Below are 7269 nucleotides of genomic sequence, written 5' to 3'. Positions count from 1 at the left end.
TTGTTATTATACTTGTTGTACAGAACAGCACCATGTTTTGGTGCTGTTCTGTACAACAAGTATAATAACAACATGGTGCTGTTCTGTACAACAAGTATAATAATTGGTGTTATTATACTTGTTGTACAGAACAACACCATGGTGTTATTAGACTTGTTGTACAGAACAGCACCATGGTGTTATTATACTTGTTGTACAGAACAGCGCCATGTTGTTATTATACTTGTTGTACAGAACAGCACCATGGTGTTGTTAGACTTGTTGTACAGAACAGCACCATGGGGTTGTTAGACTTGTTGTATATAGTAAAGCATAGAACTTCCAAGCATCTTTTAACTCATCTTCCTGGTCTGTTGAGAGTCTCGGGTTCGAATCCCGTCCCCGATCATGCTTGCCTTTTCATACTATTCGATGTTAAGTAGTAGCCCAAGAGTTGGCGGTGCGTAGTGTTGTCTTGCTGCTTTCTTCTTAGTCTATCCCTTCAAAATTAGCCCTTGGGTAACTTTACGCAATATTCAGAACGAACAAACAAACTTCTGGTTAAACAAAAACAACAACAACAACATCATACGGCACATATACGTTCTTTTTAGTTATTAAAATCCCAAGTCAATCTGAGTTCTTTTTTCATCTGGCTAAAGCGTAGGGATGAGTGAGTATAGTTATTTTTATATAATTTAGGTTAACGTGTATGTTGACTCTTAGTTTGGTGTTGTGACCCCTAGGTGTCGTGAAACTTGACGTTTGGTTTTGTACATAGCGTTCCATCTTAGGTTACTTTTATCCGATCGAATGGGCAGATTTGACCGTCACTTACATCCCTCTAAGTGCGGAACTCGTTTATAGGGAAACTGATCACGTGCATACTATTGTTGGAAAACTCGACAATAAGTAAAAATTAAGATGTCCGTTCAATGGATCAACAACTGACCACACATCTCTCATTACAGGCGATTCTGTTTATGACGTCTCCTCCGATGGGGAAGCGATAAGTTTACGGATTTTCGGCGCTAAAATATGCGGTGGGCGACTGGCCGATTGTGTATCTTTTTCGCTAAAACAAACAAACAAACACAATCCGTAAAACAAACAAACGTGATTTAAGAATTCACCATTTTTGTGGTTATTCAGAACTCGGCGTTTTTCTAATAATCACAGTTTTAATATTTCAGTTTTTGATTCACTATTCTTTTACACTGGGTAGTTAACATTAGGTTGTTTAACATTTAACCCTCGAAATGCCTACTTGTTTCTTATACGTGGGGTCCACGTATTGCATCGGGGTTATTGAGTAATTTTCAGTTTCTTATCTGCTTCAACACCAAATGTAAATAATTCCCCCAACTTCCCCAACACACGCAATAACCCTTTTTTATGTAAAATACTTTAGAGACCTCGGCAGCAATTAGTGAAATTGACATTTGTATTTAGCTTGGTTGTTGACTCGTATTTTATTAGGGGTCCTGAAACCATCTGGGCCATTTAGTTTGCTCGAGTGACTCGTATTTTATTAGGGGCCTTGAAACCATCTGGGCCATTTAGTTTGCTCGTGTGAGTCGTATATTATTATGGGCCCTGTAACCATCTGGGCCATTAGTTTGCTCGTGTGACTCGTATTTTATAATGGGCCTTGAAACCATCTGGGCCATTTGGTTTGCTCGTGTGACTAGTATTTTATTAGGGGCCCTGTAAAACCATCTGTGCCATTTAGTTTGCTCGTGTGACTAGTATTTTATTATGGGCCCTGTAAAACCATCTGGGCCATTTAGTTTGCTCGTGTGACGCGTATTTTATTATGGGCCCTGTAAAACCATCTGGGCCATTTAGTTTGCTCGTGTGACGCGTATTTTATTATGGGCCCTGTAAAACCACCTGGGCAATTTAGTTTGCTCGTGTGACTCGTATTTTATTAGGGGCCCTGTAAAATCATCTGTGCCATTTAGTTTGCTCGTGTGACTAGTATTTTATTATGGGCCCTGTAACCTGCGGTAATTCTTGGATTAAGATAGAGTAAATACACAGGTTTACCAAAATTAAGAACCTCGCAAGAAAATACAAACGGAAATCTCAAAACTTCTGTCAAACGTTATTAGCTGCTCATTTACTTGAAATAAAAAAAAGATTAGAACGACGTTTTATTTAATTAAAGATTATAACAATGTTTGTTTCTATAATCGGAGTTAGAAAAATGTTGTATTTAACCTGAAATTAAAACGACGTTCTATTTTATTAGAGATTTAGAACGATATTTTAGATAATTAAAGATGACAATGTTAAATATAATCAGAGTTAGGTCAATGTTTTATTTAATCACAGATTAGGACAATATTTAATCGTAGATTAGGATCATACCTGATTTAATCAGATGTTAAGACGATGTTTTATTTAATACAAAATCACAACCGGCTGAATCTTCTGTGGACTTAACTTGGTAATCGCCATTAAAATTAACACGTTGAAAAAAAAATTCCGAAGCGAAGCAGGGCTTGTGACAATGGTTAATGTGCTGGATTGCAGATTGAAAGTTCCAAAATTAAAGTCACACTGCACTTTCAGCTCTGGGTAAGTTATAATCATGACTGTCAGTTCCGGTATAAGGTTATGAGTATCTGGAAGCAATATGTGCTGCTACTGAATGGTTCTCTACCTCTGATCAGCAGGCCTAAATTAGAGATGGCTGTTAACGAATCTTGAGGTCCCTGATCCGGCCGTTTACAGCCCGTGCGTATATCGCGTAAGGTGACGTTCAGATTGAAAATGCCAAACACGCACACAACGTGATAACAAATGCAAAGTATAAGTGAAAACAAATTCAAAACTAAGGCGAACTTGCAATTTCAAGAGATCCACACATATACAAAATTGATGTGTTTGAAACCTAAATATATATATATTATTGTTAAACAGACGTTTTTAATAATTAATGTTATTTTTATTTTGATGATATTTACCTTTTTTTTTTGTCCATCCTGCACAAAGGAAGTAGGTGTGCTCCACCACCTGGTAGGAGTCTCTCCTGTAGCATGAAAGGTGACATACAATGAAGACCGAGTATTTCATGAAACACAGCACGTGCTCTCCAAGAGTGTTATGATAATAGTAGAAGCTGACAGCTTTAATTTCACCAGCAGAACTGATTGTGAGAAGAAACTGACCATTTCTAACTGTCAGTCTGAAGCCAGCGGAACCTCGACTTCTTCTCAGATTGTAAGCTTATTTTTAACTTTGAGCACTTAATTTTAGTAGATTGTATTCAATTCAATGTATTTTTACGAACGTTATATATATTCTGTGTTTCAAATATTTGAATTGTATTGTATTTAAGAGTATCCCCATAAGTTAAGAAACGGAAAAGTCAATTTTGATATAAGTTTAGTGGTATGCCATTAATGTTTAGTGGTATGCCATTAATGTTTAGTGGTATGCCATTAATGTTTAGCGGTATATCATTAATGTTTAGTGGTATATCATTAATGTTTAGCGGTATGCCATTAATGTTTAGTGTTATATCATTAATTTTTAGTGGTATATCATTAATGTTTAGTGGTATATCATTAATGTTTAGCTGTATGCCATTAATGTTTAGTGTTATATCATTAATGTTTAGCGGTATGCCATTAATGTTTAGTGGTATATCATTAAAGTTTAGTGGTATGCCATTAATGTTTAGTGGTATATCATTAATGTTTAGCGGTATGCCATTAATGTTTAGCGGTATATCATTAAAGTTTAGTGGTATGCCATTAATGTTTAGTGGTATATCATTAAAGTTTAGTGGTATGCCATTAATGTTCAGTGGCATATCATTAATGTTTAGCGGTATGCCATTAATGTTTAGTGGTATATCATTAATGTTTAGCGGTATGCCATTAATGTTTAGTGGTATATCATTAAAGTTTAGTGGTATATCATTAATGTTTAGCGGTATGCCATTAATGTTTAGCGGTATATCATTAAAGTTTAGTGGTATATCATTAATGTTTAGCGGTATGCCATTAATGTTTAGTGGTATATCATTAAAGTTTAGTGGTATATCATTAATGTTTAGCGGTATGCCATTAATGTTTAGTGGTATATCATTAAAGTTTAGTGGTATATCATTTGCCTTTTGATAGTTTTTGAAGGTACAAAGTGGGCTATCAGCTTTGTGACCATTGTGGGTATCGATCACCAACTACTAGCTTTAACGTCCTTAAGTTTACTGGGAGGGGGGGCAGTATATCACGAGCCATGGATAAAGTGAGCAGACTTCTTAAAATTATTGAGAATAAACAAATTATCGTGGAAACCTTTTGGACTTAGCTTTCTGGTATTGGTTATGACCAACGTGGACTTAGGTCTCCGGTATTGGTTATGACATACGTGGACTTAACGCTTCGGTATTGGTTAATACATATGTGGCCTTAGCTCTGTAGTATTGGTTATGACATATTTGGACTTAGTTCTGTGGTATTGGTTATGACATATGTAGACTTAGCTCTGTGGTATTGGTTATGACATATGTAGACTTAGCTCTGTGGTATTTGTTGTGACATATTTGGACTTAGCTCAGTAGTATTGGTTATGACATATGTAGACTTAGCTCTGTAGCATTGGTTATGACATACTTGGACTTAGCTCTGTGGTATTGGTTATGACATATGTAGACTTAGCTCTGTGGTATTGGTTATGACATATTTGGACTTAGCTCTGTGGTATTGGTTATGACATATGTAGACTTAGCTCTGTGGTATTGGTTATGACATATGTAGACTTAGCTCTGTGGTATTGGTTATGACATATGTAGACTTAGCTCTATGGTATTGGTTATGACATAGGTAGACTTAGCTCTGTGGTATTGGTTATGACATACGTGGACTTAGCTCTGTGGTATTGGTTATGACATATGTAGACCTAGCTCTATGGTGTTGGTTATGACATACGTGGACTTAGATCTCTGGTATTGGTTATAACATATGTAGACCTAGCTCTATGGTATTGGTTATGACATAGGTAGACTTAGCTCTGTGGTATTGGTTATGACATACGTGGACTTAGTTCTGTGGTATTGGTTATGACATATTATATTCAGGTTTTTATATCAGCAGAGTGTAAGAATGTTTCAACATGTTTTTCCTGTTTCCGAGCTTTGAATCCTCCCGGAAGTGTACTTATTACAGCTGTTACAGAAGTAAGTTGTCAGGGAAGTAAATACTAGAGGATAATGGATATACTGTATATTTTGACTTTACATGCAGTACTGTTGTTCTATCGCGTGCTTAATCTTATTATAGTGTCACAGTTAAGATTTGCCACGTGGATGTGTTGTGCACGTGCTATAAAACCGCTGATGCCAGACTTGTTAGATCCTTAGTGCAATAACCGGCTTCACTTGAATTGGGATGATGCCATATTAAAGGTTTATGCAAAAATTGAATTTACCCGTGGTTATACTTTGGAGAAGTGTGTAGTTATAAACTTATTGTAACACATAGATCGGAGCGATTACCGCCTGATTTAGTATATATATTCCTTTCCATAACTAAACCTAATACTATGACTTTTGTTTAGTGGATAGTGATTAGCACATATTTTACGACGATTTTCACCGTTTTTTGTTAGTTTTTTAGCGTATGTAAGGCGTTTAAAATCCTTCCCAAATATATAGATTAATGTCTCTTCATGAAACCGACTTCTCGAAAGATGAATATAAACACTGTTGTACCTGGCTCAGGTTTATTTGAATTTAGGGTTAAGGAATATATTTTGCTCTGTATTCAAACTATGGTTGTTGTTTATACAGGAGCTCCATTAGAGCAGAATATATCAATGGTAATGTTACATCTTCCACTGCCTTCTCCAGTTAGTAACTATGGTTGTAGTTTATACAGGAGCTCCATTAGAGCAGAATATATCAATGGTAATGTTACATCTTCCACTGCCTTCTCCAGTTAGTAACTATGGTTGTAGTTTATATAGGAGCTCCACATAGAGCAAACTCTAACAGTGAATATACTACATCTCCTACTGACTTCTCCTGATACTCACTATGGGTGTTGTTCATACATGAGTTCTACATAGAGCAAACTCTAACTCTACATCTACTTCTGACTTCTGATACTCACTATGGGTGTTGTTCATACATGAGTTCTACATAGAGCAAACTCTAACTCTAAATCTACTTCTGACTTCTCCTGATACTCATGGGTGTAGTTCATACAGGAGCTCTACCTAGAGCAAACTCTAACAGTGAATATATTACATCCCCTACTGACTTCTCCTGATACTCACTATGGGTGTAGTTCATACAGGAGCTCTACATAGAGCAAACTCTAACAGTGAATATATTACATCCCCTACTGACTTCTCCTGACACTCACTATGGGTGTAGTTCCGTGGGGCGCAAACTTTTTTTGTAGCGCCCTCCTGTCTAAGGAGCTTTATATAAGTAGAACAAAGCTTAAGATGATACACAGAAGGAAAACAGTTTCAGTTTACTCACCGATTTAGTGTGAAGGATGAGCTTGATTTTGGGACAAGATGAGGTCCACTCTTGGCTGACTGTTGACATAGCAACTCGGAGATTCCCCTCTACCAGTAGACAAGATTACTGTTTTGATTTTATTGATGTGAGAGCAGAAAATATTGACTTGCACTGGTATGTTGACATGAAGGCAAAAGCATGGCCATTACTTTTCTTGATAGGTCAGAGTATTCTTTGTGAGCTAGCATCCAGAAGTTCCCAAGAGGTTGAGAGTTGGATTCTGCCTGAAGAGTTTTGTCACCGAAGTTTTTCGAGATGATCAGATACAACGTTATGAATAAGACTATGATTCAACTTATTTTCTTCCAAGAATTCACCGAGACAAGAAAACATTTCATGGTTTCCTTTCTCAAACTGGCTTTTTTTCCACAGCACATGTTGTTTGTCAAATGCAGACATTTTTTGTCACTAAGCTGCGAAATATCGCAGTGACAAGTTAACGTCGTTGAATTCGTCGAAACTATCAGCCAGGTAGCACAATACAAGAAGCCACTTTGCAGTATAGCTTATTCAATGAAAATACTTGGTATTTTAGAATACCACAATTTGAGATACAGAAGGTGGAAAATCACTAAACTATTACTGTTAATAATACATAGTGTATCCTGCATGTTGTTTCTTTTTGGCCGCAAGACCCACTACCGTTTGTATAAGAGGACTACATTGATCATACTCTAACGGTGGTGATGTTACAATCTTCCACTTAGTTACTATGTATGTAGTTTATACACGAGATCTAAATAGAT

At 36.5% G+C, this 7269-nt stretch overlaps 1 protein-coding gene across 1 annotated transcript in view; it reads left to right on the top strand.

Annotated features, from left to right (window-relative positions):
* Nucleotides 1–7269, top strand: part of LOC106466892 (sodium/calcium exchanger 3-like) — a 55867-nt gene that overhangs the window by 26537 nt on the left and 22061 nt on the right. The window contains exon 2 of the mRNA XM_013927198.1: nucleotides 2980–3207. The gene's annotated coding sequence lies outside the window, so the exon portion shown is untranslated. The remainder of the gene's footprint in view (nucleotides 1–2979; nucleotides 3208–7269) is intronic.

The sequence above is a fragment of the Limulus polyphemus genome, unplaced genomic scaffold (assembly GCF_000517525.1).
Source record: "Limulus polyphemus unplaced genomic scaffold, Limulus_polyphemus-2.1.2 Scaffold2413, whole genome shotgun sequence".
NCBI classification, from domain to species: domain Eukaryota; kingdom Metazoa; phylum Arthropoda; class Merostomata; order Xiphosura; family Limulidae; genus Limulus; species Limulus polyphemus.
This window is presented reverse-complemented; position numbering and strand designations above follow the sequence as displayed.